Raw genomic sequence first — 19892 nt, 5'->3', positions numbered from 1 at the left:
GAGAAGGATAGAGAGTTAGAAACATCGATGAGAGAGAAACATCGATCAGCTGCCTCCTGCACACCCCCCACTGGGGATGTGCCTGCAACCAAGGTACATGCCCTTGACCGGAATCAAACCCGGGACCCTTCAGTCTGCAGGCCAATGCTCTGAGCCAAACCGGCTGGGCCTTTTATTTTATTTTTTAAACGAGGTTTTATTGATTTCAGAGAGGAAGGGAAAGGGAGAGAGATAGAAACATTAATGATGAGAGAGAATCAGTAATTGGCCGCCTCCTGCATGCTCCACAGGCACCAACACCCACAACAGCAGGAGGGCGCTGCCATCTTTAAGTCCAAAAGAGTAAGAGAGAGGTTTGGGGGCCTGGTGAGACCTATAGATACAGGAGAGGGCTGCCCATCAAAAGTTCTGCAGAGGGGTAGGTACAGTCACTTTGAACCCACTGCCAGATAGATAGGGAGCGGGAAGAAAATAACCCCAATCTCTCTTTCTACCCACACTCTGGCTTCCAGTTGGTACCTACCATTGGCAAAAGGCACCCCAAAGGCAGAGGATAAGGAGCCCAGCTGACACAATCTACAAAAGCCAGCAGGGAGCAGAGAGAGGTGGAATAAGGTGGAAATGGACAGAGGGGGCATAATACCTCATGGTCCAATGAAGGAAAGGGACCATGGCATCTTCAGGATGACAGGAGAGGCTTAACATCCACAGGCACGGTGGCCCCTGCCTCCAGTGCAGAAAGGGAAACACTCAGTTCTCCTTTTGACTCTGCTGCCTGCCCTGCCTACGCCATCTGCCGCTGATGGGCCTGGGGGGTAGCCCCAGTCTGCTAACCCTCTCAGCTTGTTTAAAGCTCCGTGGCAACTTGGCATCCCCTCAACCCTCACTAGTTACTGACTGACCCTGGGGCTCTGCCCAGTGCTCCATCCTGTCTGCCAGCTCAGCTCCACCCCCAAGCACAGCTTCCTTCCACAGGCAGTCCCTATGCAAAGGCAATGGATACTCAACTCTGAGTCTATGACACATAGGAATTGAGAGCTGGCAACGCCACAGAGTGAGACCTAGTGTCCTGCTCCGACTGGCCAGGCTGTGCCTCACTCACTCTTGTGTGACCCTAATTTCTATAAACCACCTCCCTGTATCCTCAGTTAAGCCTGTAGGAAAAAGGAGCAGGGACCCACCATGTTTTGGTTTGTTCCCCATTTTTCTTTTGCTTTCTCCTTCCCACTTTTCTCTGGGAGAAAAGAGGGCTCAGCTGTCTCTTACATCCCCTGGGTCATATTCTCCTTCCAACGCTGAGCAGTGAGACTTGCTTTGCTGTGTCCACTCACCGTATTTCTGTTCTACTCCAGCTCCTCGGGATTGGATAAGTTAAAGGGGAATGAGGGAGAGGGATCTGCTTTAAAAATTGAGCAAATCCGCCGAAGCCGGTTTGGCTCAGTGGATAGAGCGTCGGCCTGCGGACTGAAAGGTCCCAGGTTCGATTCTGGTCAAGGGCATGTACCTGGGTTGCGGGCACATCCCCAGTGGGAGATGTGCAGGAGGCGGCTGATCGATGTTTCTCTCTCATCAAGGTTTCTAACTCTCTATCTCTCTCCCTTCCTCTCTGTAAAAAATCAATAAAATACATTAATAAATAAATAAATAAATAAATAAATAAATAAATAAATAAAATAAAAATTGAGCAAATCCTTTCTGAAGACCATAGCCAAACTGACAAGGCTGCCGTGCTGCTGTACAATGAGATTTTGTGAACATGATCATAGTTTTTCTGTATTTCTTCTTTAACATTTCTTACTAGCAGCATGCGTGCGCGCGCGCGCGCGCACACACACACACACGCGCACACACACACACACACACACACACACACACACACACAAAATATTTCTAGGCAGTTGAGTATCCTGGGCCAACTAGGATAAAATCACATGCTCAGGAAGGCAGAATAGAAAATTATGTCAATATTTTTAAATATTAATCCCCCTTAAAAATTTAATTTTCTCTTCCCAGCTCTATTCCAGAAGCCTGAGCTTTAAAGTGAAGCAGGTGGACCTGAACTAGAACCCTATCTCTGCCCCTTCTTAGCTCTGTAACCTCGAGCAAGCCACTTCACCTCTGAGCTTCCCTTTTCTCCCGTGGGACACAGCATACTAATGCCTGCCCCTCAGTGTTGGGGAGGGGGTTAAAGGAATTGGCACATAGCCTGATTCATTGTAGGTGTTTAAGGGACATGCATCTCCTGCCCTCACTAAGAGCAAAAGTACAAGCCCTGGGGTCATTTGGAAATGCAGGAGCTCGTATATCTAGAACTAAGACTTGATCTCAGAGAACTGTACCAGGTGGGACAGAAGCTAGAATCAATCACTCTCTATGGGAAAGACGCAGCAGCCGAGCTCTGTTCGCCCTTATAAATGCTCTCATCTCCAATGTATAGGGGTAAATGGGACTCAGAGAGATGAAGTCATTTGCTTGAGTGCTTTGCTTCTTGTTAGTAGACATCGAAGCGCTTTTCATTAGAAATAGATCATCCGGGAAACAAGTCGCCCTTAGTGGATACTGTGGTGCTCTATCCAGGCCCTCTGATCAGGGCTGGGACTCCCCTCCTCAGCTGCTGGGACAATCAGCTACAGACACAGCTGTGTCCCCCAGCGTGAAGTCCCCTTGGCCAGAGGAAGCAGCCTTGAACAATTTTACACCCCTCCTGGGAGGTCAGCCTCAGCGTCAGATTTGAAGATTCAAAAGCCTGACCCCATCAACCTCAATTTGGGATGACTCTGGAGGGCCTTACCGGCTCCAGCACTCTTTGGACGATCAGCTGAGGCTTCTGTATCAATCACACTGATGGCAGCTTCTACGTTCCATCCTCCTCCCTTCCTTCCTCATGGGTATATCTCCCTAGAGCAGTGGTTCTCAACCTTCTGGCCCTTTAAATACAGTTCCTCATGTTGTGGCCCAACCATAAAATTATTTTCGTTGCTACTTCATCACTGTCATGTTGCTACTGTGATGAATCGTCATGTAAATATCTGATATGCAGGATGGTCTGAGGCGACCCCTGTGAAAGGGTTGTTCGACCACCAAAGGGGTCACGACCCACAGGTTGAGAACTGATGCCCAAGAGTTCTCCCCCATAATCTGAGTACACAGCTCTGTCTCACAGTCAGTTTCCAGGGAACTCAATCTAAGGCGGAGACTCAAACTTGAGTGTTAGGGAAAACAGACAAACAAAGGCCCACTAGATGTCCAAACCCAAATCTTATCTCAGCTATGTTGTTCAAACGATAGTTTGAAAAGTGAATGATGAAGTGGAATGGGAGTGGGCAGCTCCTGGGAGGAAGCAGAACTGGGTGGAGGAGTGATAGGTGGTCAAAGTCCCAGGAAGAAGGAAGGAAAAAGAATGCCTCAAAGTGCTCCCTGTTCCAGGACTTTTAAAATCAACAACTGAACGCTTGGATATGGCAGGCTCTGTGTGGTATTCACACATAGAGGACTTTATTATAAGCATGGTTTTCAATTACAAGGTAAGAAGGAAATAATAGTAATTAATGGCAATATTTTTAAATATATTTTATTGATTTTTTACAGAAAGGAAGGGAGAGGGAGAGGGAGTCAGAAACATCGATGAGAGAGAAACATTGATCAGCTGCCTCCTGCACACTCCCTACTGAGGATGTGCCCACAACCAAGGCACATGCCCTTGACCAGAATCGAACCTGGGACCCTTTAGTTCATAGCCTGATGCTCTATCCACTGAGCCAAACCGGTCAGGGCTTAATGGCAATATTAACACTAATAATAATAGCTAGCAATTACATGGTGTTTTCTATGTTGCAGGCATTGTTCAAAATTCTTTACACATATTAACTCATTTAACTTTAAAAAACAACCCTGTGAAATAGTCACTACTGTTATCACCATGATGAGGAAATTGAGGCATAGAAAGGCCTAGTAACTTGTCTAAGGCACCCAGTCCAGAAGCCACCAGTCCCGGAAACCACAGTGGCAGTACAAAGACACAGCCATCAATCCTCTGGCCCCAAGCCCATTGACAATTAAATACATAGCTACTAAGAAAAAAAAAAAAAAAAGCCTATCTTCATGTTGTACCCTGAACTGTTTTAGTTAGAGATTTACTCATTTGGGGCATAAAAATCTTATTGTATAGATAGCATACTGCCATTTTTTAAAATGGTTTGTATTTCAAACCCTAGATCCCTGAGGGGGCATAGTCGTAAATGGCCATCGTGGTGCCCCTGTGGAGAACACTTTGCACAAAATAAATGAAGGGAGAGTTTTGATTGTGGATTAGGGAATCACTCCTAATTGGTGATCATCTTCAGAAAGTTCTGCAGAGAGTCCGCATCTATCATTGTACTTCCATTCCAATGGAGAGTGCTTGGCCCATTTGTCACCTACACCAGTTAATTTAACCAAAGATTTCTCCATGAACCTCTGCCTAGAAGCCCAGGAGGAGCACTCCTCAACCAGCATTGTATCACTTCATGACATACTCTCCTTACTGCTTTTGTTCCTGTTATAAGTTTAGAGTAAGCATTGATTAATCAAAGGTCTGAAGCTAATTTTATACATCCCAGAATATTCCAGTAGGTGAAAGTTCTGAGAAATAATGAAGTATGTATCAGTCACTCACTGCTGGGTAACAAAGCACTCCAAAGCCTAGTGGCTTCAAACAGCAATAGTCGTTGATTTTGCTCTGGAATCTGCAGCTTGAGAAGGGCTGGACAGAAACAGATCTCTGCATTCTGCAGCATCGGTTGGGCCAGCTTACTGGGGGCTGGAAAACTCACTTTCAAAACGGTTTACTCACAGGGCTGGTAACTTGGTGCCGGCTGTCAGCTGAGAACTCAGCTGGGGCTGGGAGTCAGGAAACTCAGGGCAGAGTCGCTGGGTTTCAGCAGGAACTTCCTAAAGGGCACACAGTGGAAATGTCGGGTTCTTAGCCTGGGTCTGGAAACCGGCACAGCATCACTTGCACTATATTTTATTAAACAAGCAGTCACAGAGCCCAGATTCAAAAAGAGGAAACATAGATCCCCACCACTCGATGTGAGAACAGATCAAGAAGGTTTGGGTTGTCCAGCCTGCGTGGCTCAGTGGTTGAGCATCAACCTATGAACCAGGAGGTCGCAGTTCAATTCCCAGTCATGGCACAGGCCCAGGTTGTGGGCTCGACCCCCAATGTGGAGTGTGCAGGAGGCAGCCGATCCATTATTCTCTCTCATTATAGATGTTTTTATCTCTCTCCCTCTCCCTTCCTCTCTGAAATCAATAAAAATTATTTTTATTTTTGTAGCCCTAGCCGCTTTGGTTCACTGTATAGAGCGTCGGCCTGCGGACTGAAGGGTCCCAGGTTCGATTCCATGTACCTTGGTTGCGGGCACATCCCCAGTAGGGGGTGTACAGGAGGCAGCTGATCAATGCTTCTCTCTCATTGATGTTTCTAACTCTCTATCCCTCTCCCTTCCTCTCTGTAAAAAATCAATAAAATATATTTAAAATATATATATTTTTTCTAAAAATGGTTGGGTTATGTTTTATAATCACCACACAATGCTAGTCACAGAATGTCAGACACACAGCAGGACAGCGACAAAGCCAAACCTAAAACCTGGGTCTTGATTCCTGGCTGTGTTCCTCTCAGTGAAAAACAGAGCACTCTACTCAAATTGCTCTGACAAAGCAGTCCAAAGAATTTCTGAAGATAATTCTTCAAAAATTACAGCTAGTTGCAAATGGATAAATCCCTCAAAGGTACACAGACATTTAGCACTATTATAGGTCATTGACATGGTAATATATTATAATAATATAATCATATAATGGCCATAAAAATATAATGATACATTAATCAACTTTCACCAACCATTATAGTGGTGAAGTGGATACAGCAATGATAAAAAAAAAAAAAAAAAAGAAAAAGAAAAAAAACAGGTCTTGCTCTCCCAGAGAATATACTAGAACGCCAATAGAAGCTACAGACAACTAAACAAGAAAGTACAATAAACTTTGATTGTGCTATGATGAGGGGAGTTTATAGCACTATGAAAGCACATAGAAGGAGAAACTAAAACTTTGAAAGGTCTAGAATTCTTCCCCAATGATGTGATGTCTAAACCCAAGCCAGGGCTGCAAGGGCCAAGGCAGCAGCTGGGGCGGCTGCGAGGGTCAAGGTAGCCAGGGCTGCGAGGGCCTACCCTTGCACGAATTTCATGCATTGGGCCTCTAGTTGAGAATAAGATACTAGATTAAGAGACTGAATAGCATCAAACTATCACAGTGTCTAGCATGTAGTCGATTCTCAATACATAGTAGTCAAATACAAAAATACCTGTGATTCTTTGAGTATGTCAAGTCACGAGCAAAGAATTGATCTCCCTTGGTTGTTTCTCAGAACTTACTCAGCACTAGAGATTGTTGGTAAAGAGAAGGAATAGGAAGACGTGGTTAAACCACCCACGTGGTCGCCATACCGTACCATAGGTTGGTGTCTGCTGGTCAGGGATCAGGGACAGCCTAAGAGAGCTTGTCTTCTTACAGTTTCCACCAATGTGAAAGCTATTTGTTTCTGTTTTTAAATGCTCAATACATCCTGGAAAGGCTGTGAACAAACACTGTTGGTGCAATTATGCAATCTTTGTTGTCAGAATGGAATAAGTGTTTCTCCTTTCTGCAGTAATTGCTAATTATAAACTAGCTGATACAGTTCTCCAGTGGCTTTAATTTTCTCTCACAGCCTCTGTCTTTTCTGAACCCTGCGAGAGTGGTCCTCGGGCGATCTCAACTGACATTCCAGTTGGCCCCAGGGAATTTCCCATGATTCCTACCAAAACTTTTAGCAAACATGTATTTGACTTCAAGAAGATACATTTATGCATTATGCAGCATCCACTTCCTCCACCCTCCTCACACTCGTCTCAGCTCTTTAATTCATCTCTACAAATATCTGAATACATTATGTACAAGACGCTGAATTAAGGACCTTGAGGGTCCTAAGGATGAATAAAACAGATTGTAAACTCCTTAAAGGTAAGTACTCTCGAGAAATAAAATACGTATGAAATAATAACACATTATAACACGTGGCAGAGTATGGTGCATACTCTAAGAAAAAAAAAGTCATATGACAGTGAATAAAGTTTATTTTTTGGCAAGAAGAAGCCAGGGAGAGTACGGTGAAAGCAGCATCTGAGTTGAAACTTAATGTATAAGTAGCGAGAATTATAGAAAAGGTTTTCATATGAATGGATCCTCATCTGATCACATGTTCATTATTTCTCAATAGTGATGTCTTTAGAATATAGCATGTATTGCCTTCATGCTTCAACCAAAACTGAGACGAGAGTCCTATGTTAAAGTAGGGCACACATTCAAACACTTAAACACATATACACAAGCACATTCACAGAGTAATGTTTGTAGTTTCCTATGATACATAGTCTATATCTCCATCCTGACACTACACTGTCTTAATTAGTCTTGTGTCTGTATAATTAGATAATACATATGTATATCTGATATGTGGTAGGGCAAGTTCTCCTATTTTGTTTTTATTTTTATGCAAAATTGTCTTGGTATTCTTGGCTTTTTACTCTCCTGTTTGAATGTTAAGATTATCTTATCAAAACACACACAGGACACTGTGTTATTTTTATTGAAATAACATCCACAAACATGTAGTGCTCTCCACCTGTTTTTTTTTTTTACATTAAGTTGTGTGTTTTTTTATTAGATTTATTCATAGGTAAAGGTTTGTTGCTTTGTGAATGGGCTTCTTAAAATTACATTTTCTAATTAGCTGTTGCTGATGTACTGGAACATTGTTGATATTTTTTACATTTTGTTTTTATCCACTAACCTTGTTGAAATTTCTTATTAGTTCTAATAGCTTGTTGAGTCTCCTGAATTTTCTATATAAGCAATTAGATTGTCTGAAAATAATGACAAGTCAACATCTTCCTTCTGATTCTTCCAACCATATTAGTCTTCCTTGTTTGTTGCATTGCTTACAGCCTCTACTACCATGTTAAATCCAGTGAAAACAAGCAATCTTATCTTGTTACTAAATTTTAAAAGAAACACATACATCACATCACTATTGAGTATGATATTTGCTGTAGCTTTTTTGTTGTTTTAACTGAATTTATTGGGGTATAGGTTTCAAGTGTACAACTCAATGCATACCACAGCATGTGTCCATTGCCCAAGCAAAGTCTCTTTCTGTCCCCATTCCTCCCCGCCTTTGCCCACCTCCACCTACCCCTACCCCCTTTTCCCTCTGGCTATCACCGCACTGTTGTCTGTCTGTGTTACATATGTTTGGGGTTTGGGGTTTCGTTTTTTTTTTTGTGTTTTTTTTTTTTTGTTGTTTTTTTTTTTTGTGTGTGTGTTTGTTTTTTTGTTTTTGTTTTTGTGGGGTTTTTTGGCTAAAGAGATTGCCTTTTTTCCAGATTACTCATTGTGGAATGGCCTTCAAGATAGTCAGAGGCTCTCAGCAAAATTGTCCTGGATCATGCTCTGGGATACAGATAGAGGCAGTTAAGTGACGTCCTCAAGTTGTCTTAGCAAGTTTCTGGCATAGGCAGTGTTGTGTAATTATTTTACTGGGCTTGCTTTGATCACCTAAATCTGCTATTCACCTGCCCCATTTTTGCATCACTTTGGAATTTTAACCTAATGCATTTACTTTTTCTTTCCAAGTAGATTGTAATACCTTTGAGGATAAAGGCCAAATAGTCCCATTCTTTTATCTTATACTAGAGGCCCAGTGCACGAAATTTGTGCACTCAGGGGGGGTGCCTCAGCCCAGCCTGCGCCCTCTCGCAGTCCAGGAGCCCTCAGGGAGGTCCAGCTGATGGCTTAGGCCCACTCCCCAAGCCAACAGTCGGACATCCTTAGCACTCCTGCTACTGCCGCTGCACTCACCAGCCGTGAGCCTGGCTTCGGGCTGAGTGGCGCTCCCCCTGTGGGAGTGCACTGACCACCAGGGGGCAGCTCCCGTGTTGAGAGGAATCAGGCCCAAACTGGCTCTCTGACATCCCCCAAGGGGTCCTGGATTGAGAAAAGGCACAGGCCAGGCCAAGGGACCCCACCAGTGTATGATTGGGGCCAGGGAGGGACATGGGAGGTTGGCCAACCAGGGAGAGACTGAAGGAGGACTCCAGGGAGTGTCTGGCCCATCTCGCTCAGTCCCAATTGGCCAGACCCCAGCAGCAAGCTAACCTACTGGTTGGAGCCTCTTCCCCCTGGTGGTCAGTGCACGTCATAGCGAGCAGTTGAGCAGCCTTAGCATATCATTAGCATATTATGCTTTGATTAGATGAACAGATGACTGGACACTTAGCATATTAGGCTTTTATTATATAGGATAAACTCATCAGAATATAAATTCTATGATGTAAGCAACTTTGTTTTATTATTGATGTTTCCCCAGTGCCTAGTAGTAGTCAAGTACTGTAGGCATCAAGTATTTTTTAAAATATATTTTTATTGGTTTCAGAGGAGAAGGGAGAGGGAGAAAGAGAAATATCAATGATGAAAGAGAATCATTGATTGGCTGCTTCCTGTACACCCCCTACTGGTGATTGAACCCACAACCCAGGCATTTCCCTGACCAGGAATCCAACCATGACCTCCTGGTTCATAGGTCAATGCTCAACCACTGAGCCACACCAGCCTATTTTTTTAATGAATGTGTGAGCTTCATGTTCCTCCAGTCTCTCACAGACTTTAGCCCAGGTTTAGCAACTTGCTGTGTGCACCAAATGCATGCAAAAAATATTGGTGGAATGAATGAGCCATTCTAGTCCCTCATCTTTTATTTTGATTCCACCATTCTTTCACCTGGACATCTCTATTTCTAAAGAGCTTAAGTAAAGCTTGATGTTGATGTTTTTGTCAATGCCAGAAAAAAAGAGTTTGACAAGTGTGCAATCTAACTTCATGAATTTCAGAACAGATGACACCCATTTTGATAAATGCATATGATTCTGCAGCTGATGAAAAAGAAAAATGAAAATGGGGCCAAATTACAGTTTGGTACCCAAGACAATAATCAATCTTTCATCATGCTAATGGTCTGTCATGAGTCTGTAAAACCACACGAAGACAGGAAACAGGAAAGTCCTCACACTGGCTTTCTGAGGGAGTCAACATAATTTGGTTAACTAGACACACTTATCTGTGAATGAATTATAGCTAAGTGTGGTCCTGGCAGTTCAATTATAAAATATGTCAAAGCTTTCTAGAAGAGATTACCACTATAACATTGAATAAGGTTACCATGGGCAGAACAGACGAATTGGTAGAGTTAGGTCTATTTTTAAATGTCAAATAACATCTTGTTCCTCTTATAGTGCTGCTCTCTGTCCCTTCACTGGGAATACTAACTATCTCAGGTTTCTCATTTCCACCATAATGGTTCGTCCACAGTTGTTTTTTTTTTTAAAAATAACATCATTGGGAAGCGATACATGGAAATATGACAATCAAGTCTGGCTTCTGCCCTTCTAGGGGGTTGTGGTCATGTAGGGGGGGGAAGTACTTGTTTTCATGCCATGTGTCACTGCCAATTTCAAGTGCTCTCTCTTTCAGTTGCATGAGCTCAGTTACCTGTTCACCTGGCCCTTTACTTAAAAGCAGAACGTATTTTCCCTGATGCCATCACAGCCCTGATGTGATCTGAATCAATGAGGTCATTCATCAGCCTCACATGATCCCTTCCCTGACTTCAGCTGTCATCCTCACTCCCTAAACATACTTGTATGGACAGACTCTAGATTCCCAACTGTGCTAGTTTAGATTTCTCGAGATGCAAACTCTGAGTGAAGGAATTGAGTGCTAGTAGGTATGGGTTCTTTTCCTTGAGAAGTGATCCCAGAAGACACCAGAAAGGGCATGAGGAAGTAAGACAGAAAAGGAAAGAAAGTCAATAAAAGGGCATTATCATGAGGTTACCACTGGGAGCAATGTGAGCTCAATCCCACAGGGAACTCTGGGAGAGAGTGTAGAACACACACCTCAGTGTTACGCCATTAAAGGTGCAAAGGAACTGAGATATTTATTCAGTCATTCTCATCAGCCACTGATTAAAGGCTACTTCCAGGTGGCAGTAAGTTCTTGGCAAGATTAGAGATGATTCAAGTAGCCAGAGAAAGACTTCAGATAGAATTTCTGGCATTTGAAGTTGGGCCAGGATGCAATTAAATGCTTAAGGCTGAGGAGATATGTGTGAGGCCCTGATATTATGAGCTACCTCATCTAATAAGGGATAATTTGGTGACTCTGTGCATCTAGGCAGAAGTCTTTCCAACAGCCTTTATAAAAGAAGAGAAACTTTGACAGAAATCCTCACACAAAGTTCTAACTAATCCAATTACACCACAGTTATTCCATGCTAAAGCACTAAATGCAAATATTCATTCCACTATCGTGAGGTTACCAACTCCTTATCTTCACATTGACAACCTTTGTAGTTTGCAGTAGAGATTAAATTCAGAGGGAAAGTGTTCAGCATTCAAATATACCTCTTTGTCCAGAAATAATAATTTATTAGAGTTAGGCAAATAGTTTTGTGTGGGAAAATGTTCTTATTTTAGGAATAAGAGACTATAAATCCTAAGGCAATTATCGTCAGGAAAACAGCAAAATAATAGAAGAAGGAGTATTATCTTACATTTAATTAGTTTTTATAATATCAAAATAAATCATTACTGACTGAGCTGAGAGGTAATTTCAATATTATAAACAGATCAGTGTAACAATTAAGTTATCAGAAATGAAATCAAACTCAATATAAAAACTCTTCTCCAATAACTTAAGGTGGCTTTGCCCCTTCAGTAAGGGACTAAGTTCCAGCTATCAAATTTTCAAGTCTGAAATGTACCTCTTAGAGTCTTAGGTGCCATTTTGCTCAAATGTTCATGACCAGGGACCAGGGAATTTAATTTGGAATGAATGAAAAACTAAAAGTGGCCCTAACCTGTTTGGCTCAGTGGATAGAGCGTCGGCCTGCGGACTGAAGGGTCCCAGGTTTGATTCTGGTCAAGGGCATGTACCTTGGTTGTGGGCACATACCCAGGAGGGAGTGTGCAGGAGGCAGCTGATCGATGTTTCTCTCTCATCAATGTTTCTAACTCTCTATCCCCCTCCCTTCCTTTCTGTGAAAAATCAATAAAATATATTTTTTAAAAAAAGAAAAGAAAAACTAAAAGTGGACAGTGCACAGTGGATTCCAAACAATGATGGGAGAGTGGTTCAACCAGAAGTCATCAAAGCACTGAGAGAAATCATGTCAGGGTTCCAATAGCAACATTTTAGAAGGACCTTGGTTTACATTGGGTTGAGTTCTCCAAGAAGAAAAATCTCCCCTGTTTGTTTTGTCCTGAATTGTTTTCAAAGTGGTTTTCCTTAAAATCTAATTAAATCTCTGAAAAGTTCTGTAGAATAAAAGCAGACATAATATTACCGTCTTACAGTTGAAGAATCGGAGGCACAGAAAGTTTCAAGTGCCTTCAGTGAGATATCACTATAGCAACAGAGTATGAATGTCACCTCACCCAGCCATTGTATGGGAAAAAAATATGAAACTTAAATCTGAAACTCAGGCACAGAAATACTCTATAAATCAACAGACTAACATCTTTCAGAATATAAATTCAAGACAGTGACTCTTCAATAATGAAGATAGCTTAAATAAAGACAGCAGAGATAGGAAGCACACAAAAATTGCTATATCTAGAGTTGTGTAAACATATTCAGTCTGTTTCATACTATTCTTGGACAATTTCCTTTGGCTTTCATGATTGGTGGACATAAACACATGCTATCCCTAAAGCTCAACCCTCAATGGAAATACTTACTGCTGATAAACAAGTTCTATAATTCCAAGAACAAATTAAGGAAATAGCAATTTGTTTAGTGACTTTAATAAAATATGAAAATGCCTGAAGCAGCAAGTATAATATGGTGGGAGATTTTCACTAGATAACAACCATTTGCCATTGTCATCTGATTTAAGTAGAACTGATGCCAACACCAGATTCGTCATTGATTTGATTGGGTGAGCTATTCCTCCAGTTTGGAGATACTAGAATATTTACAAACTAGTTTTCTTCCCAAGTGTTTATTACAGACAATGTTAACACTGCCTTTGCTTATTAGTATCTGAAAAAAATCTCAAAGCCATTACTCTATGATATATTGCTTTATATATGGCTATAGATACACAAGAATGTCTGGTCTTCTATTTGATACATTTGTAGAGTGATTACTGTGTGCAAACACTACTTCCGGCTAGTTCAACTGCTTTATTGTAACAATGGAATGCTTAGCACATCAAGTTTTTTTGTTTTGTTTTTTTTTAATGAACTAAATTATACTGGGTGAAGAATTAGCTGGGAGGAGAATGTGATAATCCTACTTGGAATGTGACCAAAATCAGCCATGAACCAAAATAATAATAACTTCAATTATAAAAAAAGTAACCTCGGCTTTTTTAAAGCAGCAGGCATTCCTTGTGTAGAGCTTTTCCAGTAATAAAGCATCCCTTACCTAACTTGTATTTCTAACTCTGTGGGGTTTTTTATAAACCCAGCTCCCCCTACTTTGATGATCCCCAGCACTGAATTAATCCCACAGCTCACTTTCCTCTTCTGCCTCTAGTCTACCAGTACAATTAATCACAACAAGGAAATACGGGTCCATTCAAACAGTGGTCTTCTGCCCTAGGTAGTTCTTCAATTCATGTGTGCATTGTTGATACCTACCACTTCTTAGATGCCACTGGCAAAATTCACCAGTGGCCTCCATCACACCATCAAAGTCACATTAGTGGGACACAAACTTTGCTTTGCACCACAGTCACAAGTGAAGCCTGCAGTTATCTACCCTTCAACATGAAATTTGGTCTAGGCCAGTGATGGCGAACCTATGACACGCAGGCCAGAGGTGACACGCAAACTCATTTTTTTGGTTGATTTTTCTTTGTTAAATGGCATTTAAATATATAAAATAAATATCAAAAATATAAGTCTTTGTTTTACTATGGTTGCAAAGATCAAAAAATTTCTATATGTGACACGGCACCAGAGTTAAGTTAGGGTTTTTCAAAGTGCTGACATGCCGAGCTCAAAAGGTCCGCCATCACTGGTCTAGGACCTCCTCTCACTTTAGCTTCACTACCTCTGATATCAGGGAAAGAGGTGTCCTTCCTCATGGCCAAGGCTGATCTGTCACCTGGACTCCCGCACCCTCCTTTTCCACTCTTCCGAGCCCATGTATTCCTTAACCAACTATTTTCTATCTCTGCTTTTGGTTTAGCACTGAAACAGTTCTGGACCCTTTTTGGTAGAGAACTAATTATCCAAAAGTATGTATACAGTTGCTTGTATGAAAAGTAATATAATATTCCTATCTAATAAGGAGGGAATATGCTAATTGACCCTCACGCCATTGCAAAGATGGTGGCACCCACAGCCAATAAGGAGGGAATATGCTAATTCTGCCCTACCCTCAAAGATGGTGGCACCCACAGCCAATAAGGAGGGAGTATGCTAATTGACTGCCATGCCCTCAAAGATGGCAGCACCCACAGCCACAAGATAGTGGTGCCCAGGCCCTTCAGCCCCCCAGCTGCCCAGGGCTGGCCTGAGATACAGGCAAGCCTCAGATGTCAGCTGTTCAGCCGCCCAGGGCTGCCCGAGGCTCAGGCAACCAGGGCGGCCGAGGTTTGCGCTGCGGCAGTGGCAGCAGCAGAGGGGTGATGGGGCAATGCCTTCCCCTGATCACCAGGTCACCTCCCGCCCCTGAGGGCTCCCGGACTGTGAGAGGGGGCAGGCTGGGCTGAGGGACCCCCCCCCTCCAGTGCATGGATTTTCATGCACTGGGCCTCTAGTTAATAAATAATAATGCAAGAATATACTGTTTCACATACAACTGTAAACTTACTTTTGCCCCCCCTGTATGGGGTGTAAAACTCTTGAGCCTTCTTTAGGATTTCTCTTTCTTTGGTTTCCATCAGGCACCCACTCTCAGTCACTGTCACTAACTTTTCTTCAGGATTTTTCTGCTCCTAAAAGTAGCACATGCACATTGCAGAAAATTTTGAAAATACATTCAAAAAGAGTAAAATTAAATTTGCTAAATATATATAATCTGAGCATTGTAGAGTAGTTCTTTCTAGGCCATATCTATAATAATAAAAGCATAATATGCTAATTAGACTGGACATCTTCCAGACGTCCTTCCTGATGAAGCCAGGGCCAGAGGGAAGCCAGCCCTGGTCCCAGGTGCCTGCAGGCGGCCTGAGGGAAACAGCCCAGGTCCCGGGTGCCTGCCAGTGGCCAGAGGAGGGAAGCCCGGGTCCCTGGTGCCAGAGGGAAGCCAGTGCTGGCAGCCGGGGGAAGGAAGGCCTACTCTTGCATGAATATTTGTGCATCGGGCCTCTAATGTTTTCATAATCAAATTCTAATTATGCTATTTTCATCATCTTGATTGTAGTGGTATACATACTGTTTACAGGCATATACATGTCAAAATAGATGAAATTGCACACTTTAATACATGCAGTTTATTGTATGTTAATTATACCACAATTAAGTTATTTTTTTAAATCTAAAAATAGAAGATATGTATATTATTTACAAATATAATTCAGGAAATAGAAGTTGAATAATTAAATCCACTATAAATCCTTTGGCAAAAGATACAGTGACAAAGGAACTGCTAGAAAGCTCTGGATGCCTAGCAAGGGGAAAAACTGAGAAAACAAGAACTTCATTCCCACGGTAACCTATCACTGGTCATACAGTTTGGACCCCTGACTTTTCATATCGCTAGTCCTGTGATTTAGGTCCCCCCTGACCCTTAACAGGTAACATCTAGGCCTCAGTTGTATTTCAACCCCAGGCCCAGAAAAGCAGCAAACCAGACAAGTGATGCCGTGGCTGCCTCAGGACCAGCTGCACTGACTAATGATCCCCTGGCATTGACCAATCAGTGGAGACCACGACCCTGAAAGAACTGATGAATATTCTATTGAGACCCTCTCCTGACACCTCCCCTAACATTTCCACCTGCAAGAAAGAGACAACTATGCTCAGGATGAAGGAACCAGCTCTCACTCTCCCAGAGTGGAGCACAACCACGCCATTCCCTTCCTCCTCCTTCTCCTAAGGGACCCCAGAAGACCTCCAACCAGAGCAGCAGTGGGCAGCGGCAGCTAATCTAGGGCTAACCACCCAAACCTGTCTCCCAGGCCCTCATTTTTCTGCCTTCCCAGTGAGCCAGAGCAGCCCACCCTAGGCTTTCCTGTTGCTTCTTCTATGCCTTTCGTTTCACTGTCCTAAGTATATGTTTTTGCTGCAGCCAATAAATTCTTACTTTGCTACGCTTTGTCTCTTGGTTGAAATCTTTCCTTCAAGAAGACAAGAATCAAGGTCTCCTTGTCTCCACAGCAACAGAGGGTGGAAATGACTGCTGTAACTAGAATGTAGGACTGAGTTCCTTCCATTTCCTTTATGGGTTAAAACGCTCATTCCTTGGGGAGATTCTTTCTGTCTAGATGGGAAAAGCACAATCTAATAGACAAAGGAAAGGAAGTGATCAGAGTCAGAGCCATATTTGTGAGATTTAAAAAAAAAATCCAGTCATCCCATATAATAAAAGGGTAATATGCAAATTGACCCTAACGGCAGAACGACCGCAGGACCAGTCACTATGAGGAGCACTGACCAACTCTTGGTCACTTTCCCAGCTGGCAGGCTCTGATCGCCTGATGGCCACCCGCAGCGGGGGCGGGAACAGCCGACCTCTCAGTCAGGCACTGATCACCGGATGGCAAATGAGGAACCGGGGGTGGGTGGCAGTGGGGGACAGGGCCAGCTGTGGGCAGCTGGGGAAAATGGCCCTGATCACAGGCCAGGCCTAGGACTGTACCCGTGCACAAATTTTGTGCACCAGGCCTCTAGTGCTATAAATAATTTTGTATTTAGATTTTTTTTCACATAAGCACTCTGCCATGTTAATTAAAATTCTCCAACACATGGAATAGTTGGGATATCTCACAGGTAATAAAGCCACCTTTGAAAAGTTTGTAATTTATTTTCCTGAATACCAATAATGGAATAATGGCTTATTTCTAACCTTTGATACATATACATAACATATATGATTAATATTCTTGCTCATAAGTTGCTTTATGCATTCAGATGGTCAGTTGGGCTAGATTGGTAGGAGTGGACTAGTGGAGTGGATGAAAACCAGCAGTCTTAAGGCTCTGTTTGCATTATGTCTACCTGTTTTCCTGAAACATCAGGCCAATTCATTCTCTCATCAGTTGTGGGAAAAAAATGATTACCTCACTCTACTGTCAACATCTTTGTACATTTTAAAACCTCTTATTATTTTATAGGTGAGAAGGTATCTTGTTATTTGTGTCTGTATTTTGTTCTACTAGGGAGGTCAGATATGTTTCTGATCTAATTTGGGAGCATGAGTATCTCTTTCTGTTTATGTGTTGCCCCAGTTTTCTAAAGAGAAATGACTGCTTTGGTTGCTGATTGTGAGTATATTTATGTACTAAATAAACTAAGCTTTGTCTGTCTTATTACACCAGAATTTATTTAACATATCTCACGCCTCTATTTATGAAGTTTCCAATATACCGATAAACATATTTGCATGCGCATTTGTTTATTTAACACAAAGCAATTAATCTTTTTTCCTTTGTGTTTTCTTCCAATGCTTTGAGGCTAATAAATATTTTTCTCAATTCAAGTTCAGTTCTAATACTGCCTATTCTATCTTCTAGGTTTTTGTGGTTACATTTTTAAGTTTAAATCTATTTGAAATTTAGTTTGGTGTATGACATAAAATGGGAATGTAACATGATATTTTTCCCACATAATTTTCTCAGCACTTTTGTTGAGTATGTCATTTCTTCCCATTAGTCTGTGACATTTCATTTAGCATATATTAAATTCTCCCATGTGCTAGGATCTGTTTGAGGGCTATCGTTCAATATTTCTGGTCATGATAATGCTATAGTTTTATATGTTTGATATCTAATAAAGCAATTCATCCCAACTGTCCACATTTTCACATTTCAAAAACATTATTTACTAGTATCAGTGCATTCTTCAGAAAGAACTTCCTGTCATATTCCAAGAAAAAAAATCCAACTAGGGGAGAGATTCCAAGAAAGCCACCAGCAGAGGCATTGGGTGTCCCTGGAAGAGGTGGAGACTGGCAGGTCCTGTCTAGTCATCTAATTAGGAAGGGAACTTGCTGATCCCCTGGGCCTTTCTGAGCTGGGGAGAAGAGCAAGAGAGGAGACAGCAGGACTGGCCAGCGGGGAGCAGTTTGCATGCTCATTCTCTGTTTGGCATTAATGCCTGAACCTCACGTAGGATCACATGACCGGCTTCCCAGGCAGCCAAGCTTATGCAAGATGGCAGGTACCGCCACCCGCAGGAGGCTGTGTTGGCAGTGGGAGGCTGGTGGTTGAACTAGGTTGAAAAGGAGGTGGTGTTTAAAAGAGATCAAAGGGTTAGATGGTAAACATCTCATTGCCCTTTGGGAGAGCCGGTGTTTAGACCCCATCACACAGAGGGCACCTGGCACCTGTCAGAGAAAACAGCAAAGACTAATAGCAGATTGCAATGGAGCTCAGCTACATCGGTTGCTCTTTTCCCTAGTTCCTCTTTCTTTCACCTGCAGCACAACAGAGTGACAAGAAGATGAAGGACAGAGAAGGGTATCCCAGGGGAGCCCCCACACACCATGTTCTCTCCAGAACCCCTGAGTCGCAAACCTGACAGGCCCTGGGGAAAGAGAAAAACTCTGAAGGGTAAATGAAATGGACAGATTTTTAATATCCAAAGTCAAGAAATCATCCCCAAATGTATTCAGAGGGTTTGTAACCAAGCAGGGGAGGGGCTTTTCAGATGGCACAGTTGTGGGAATGAGGGCTGAGAATGGAGAAAAATAAAACTGTTTCCTCTTTGTACCGTACACAGATAAGACAGTTCAGTAAAATACTTGCATATGAATAAGCAAAGAGGAGAAAATAAAAATCATCTGTTATCCCACAAGGCAGCTATAACTAATATTAAATGATGTTTGCCAGAGTTTTTTATGTGAATTTCTTTTCAAAAATGCAATTGCAATATATTCAATGTTTGTTTTTTCTTTAACCCTCACTCAGGGATATCTTGAGAGAGAGAGAAAGAGAAAGAGAGAGAGAGAGAGAGAGAGAGAGAGAGAGAGAGAGAGAGACAGAGACAGACATACATTGATCAGTTGCCTCCTGTATGCGCCCTGATCAGGGATGGAACCTGAAACCTAACTATGTGCCCTTAATGGGAATTGAACTCACAACCTTTTTTGGTGTACAGGATAACACTCCAACCAACTGAGCCAGGACTATTTACTATTTTTCAACTTATCTTTTATTCTCAGGAATATATTCTGAACATTTGTGCTTTTTTTAAAAAAAAGTGTATAACAATTTATAGTAGCTTAGACTATTTTTTCCTATGAGTCAATGATAATTTACTCAAGCAATGTCATATCCATTTATACTTAAAATTGCTTCCAATGTTTTACTATCTATATATATAAAAGCCTAAGTGATCAAACGACCGAACGACTGAACGACTGGTTGCTATGATGCACGCTGACCACCAGGGGGCAGATGCTCAATGCAGGAGCTGCCCTCTGGTGGTCAGTGAGCTCCCATAGTCAACCTCCAACAGCCGGCCAACCTGCTGCAGCCAGCCAGCCTCCTCCCAACCCCTCCCCCACTGATGGGCCCCAATTGGGGTGACAGCCAGCCAACCTACCATGGTCCCTCCCCCTGACCGGCCCTGCCA

This window comes from Myotis myotis, unplaced genomic scaffold, assembly GCF_014108235.1.
Source record: "Myotis myotis isolate mMyoMyo1 unplaced genomic scaffold, mMyoMyo1.p scaffold_m19_p_4, whole genome shotgun sequence".
Lineage (NCBI taxonomy): Eukaryota > Metazoa > Chordata > Mammalia > Chiroptera > Vespertilionidae > Myotis > Myotis myotis.
The sequence above is the reverse complement of the archived record's forward strand: the minus strand, read 5'-3'. Positions refer to the sequence as shown.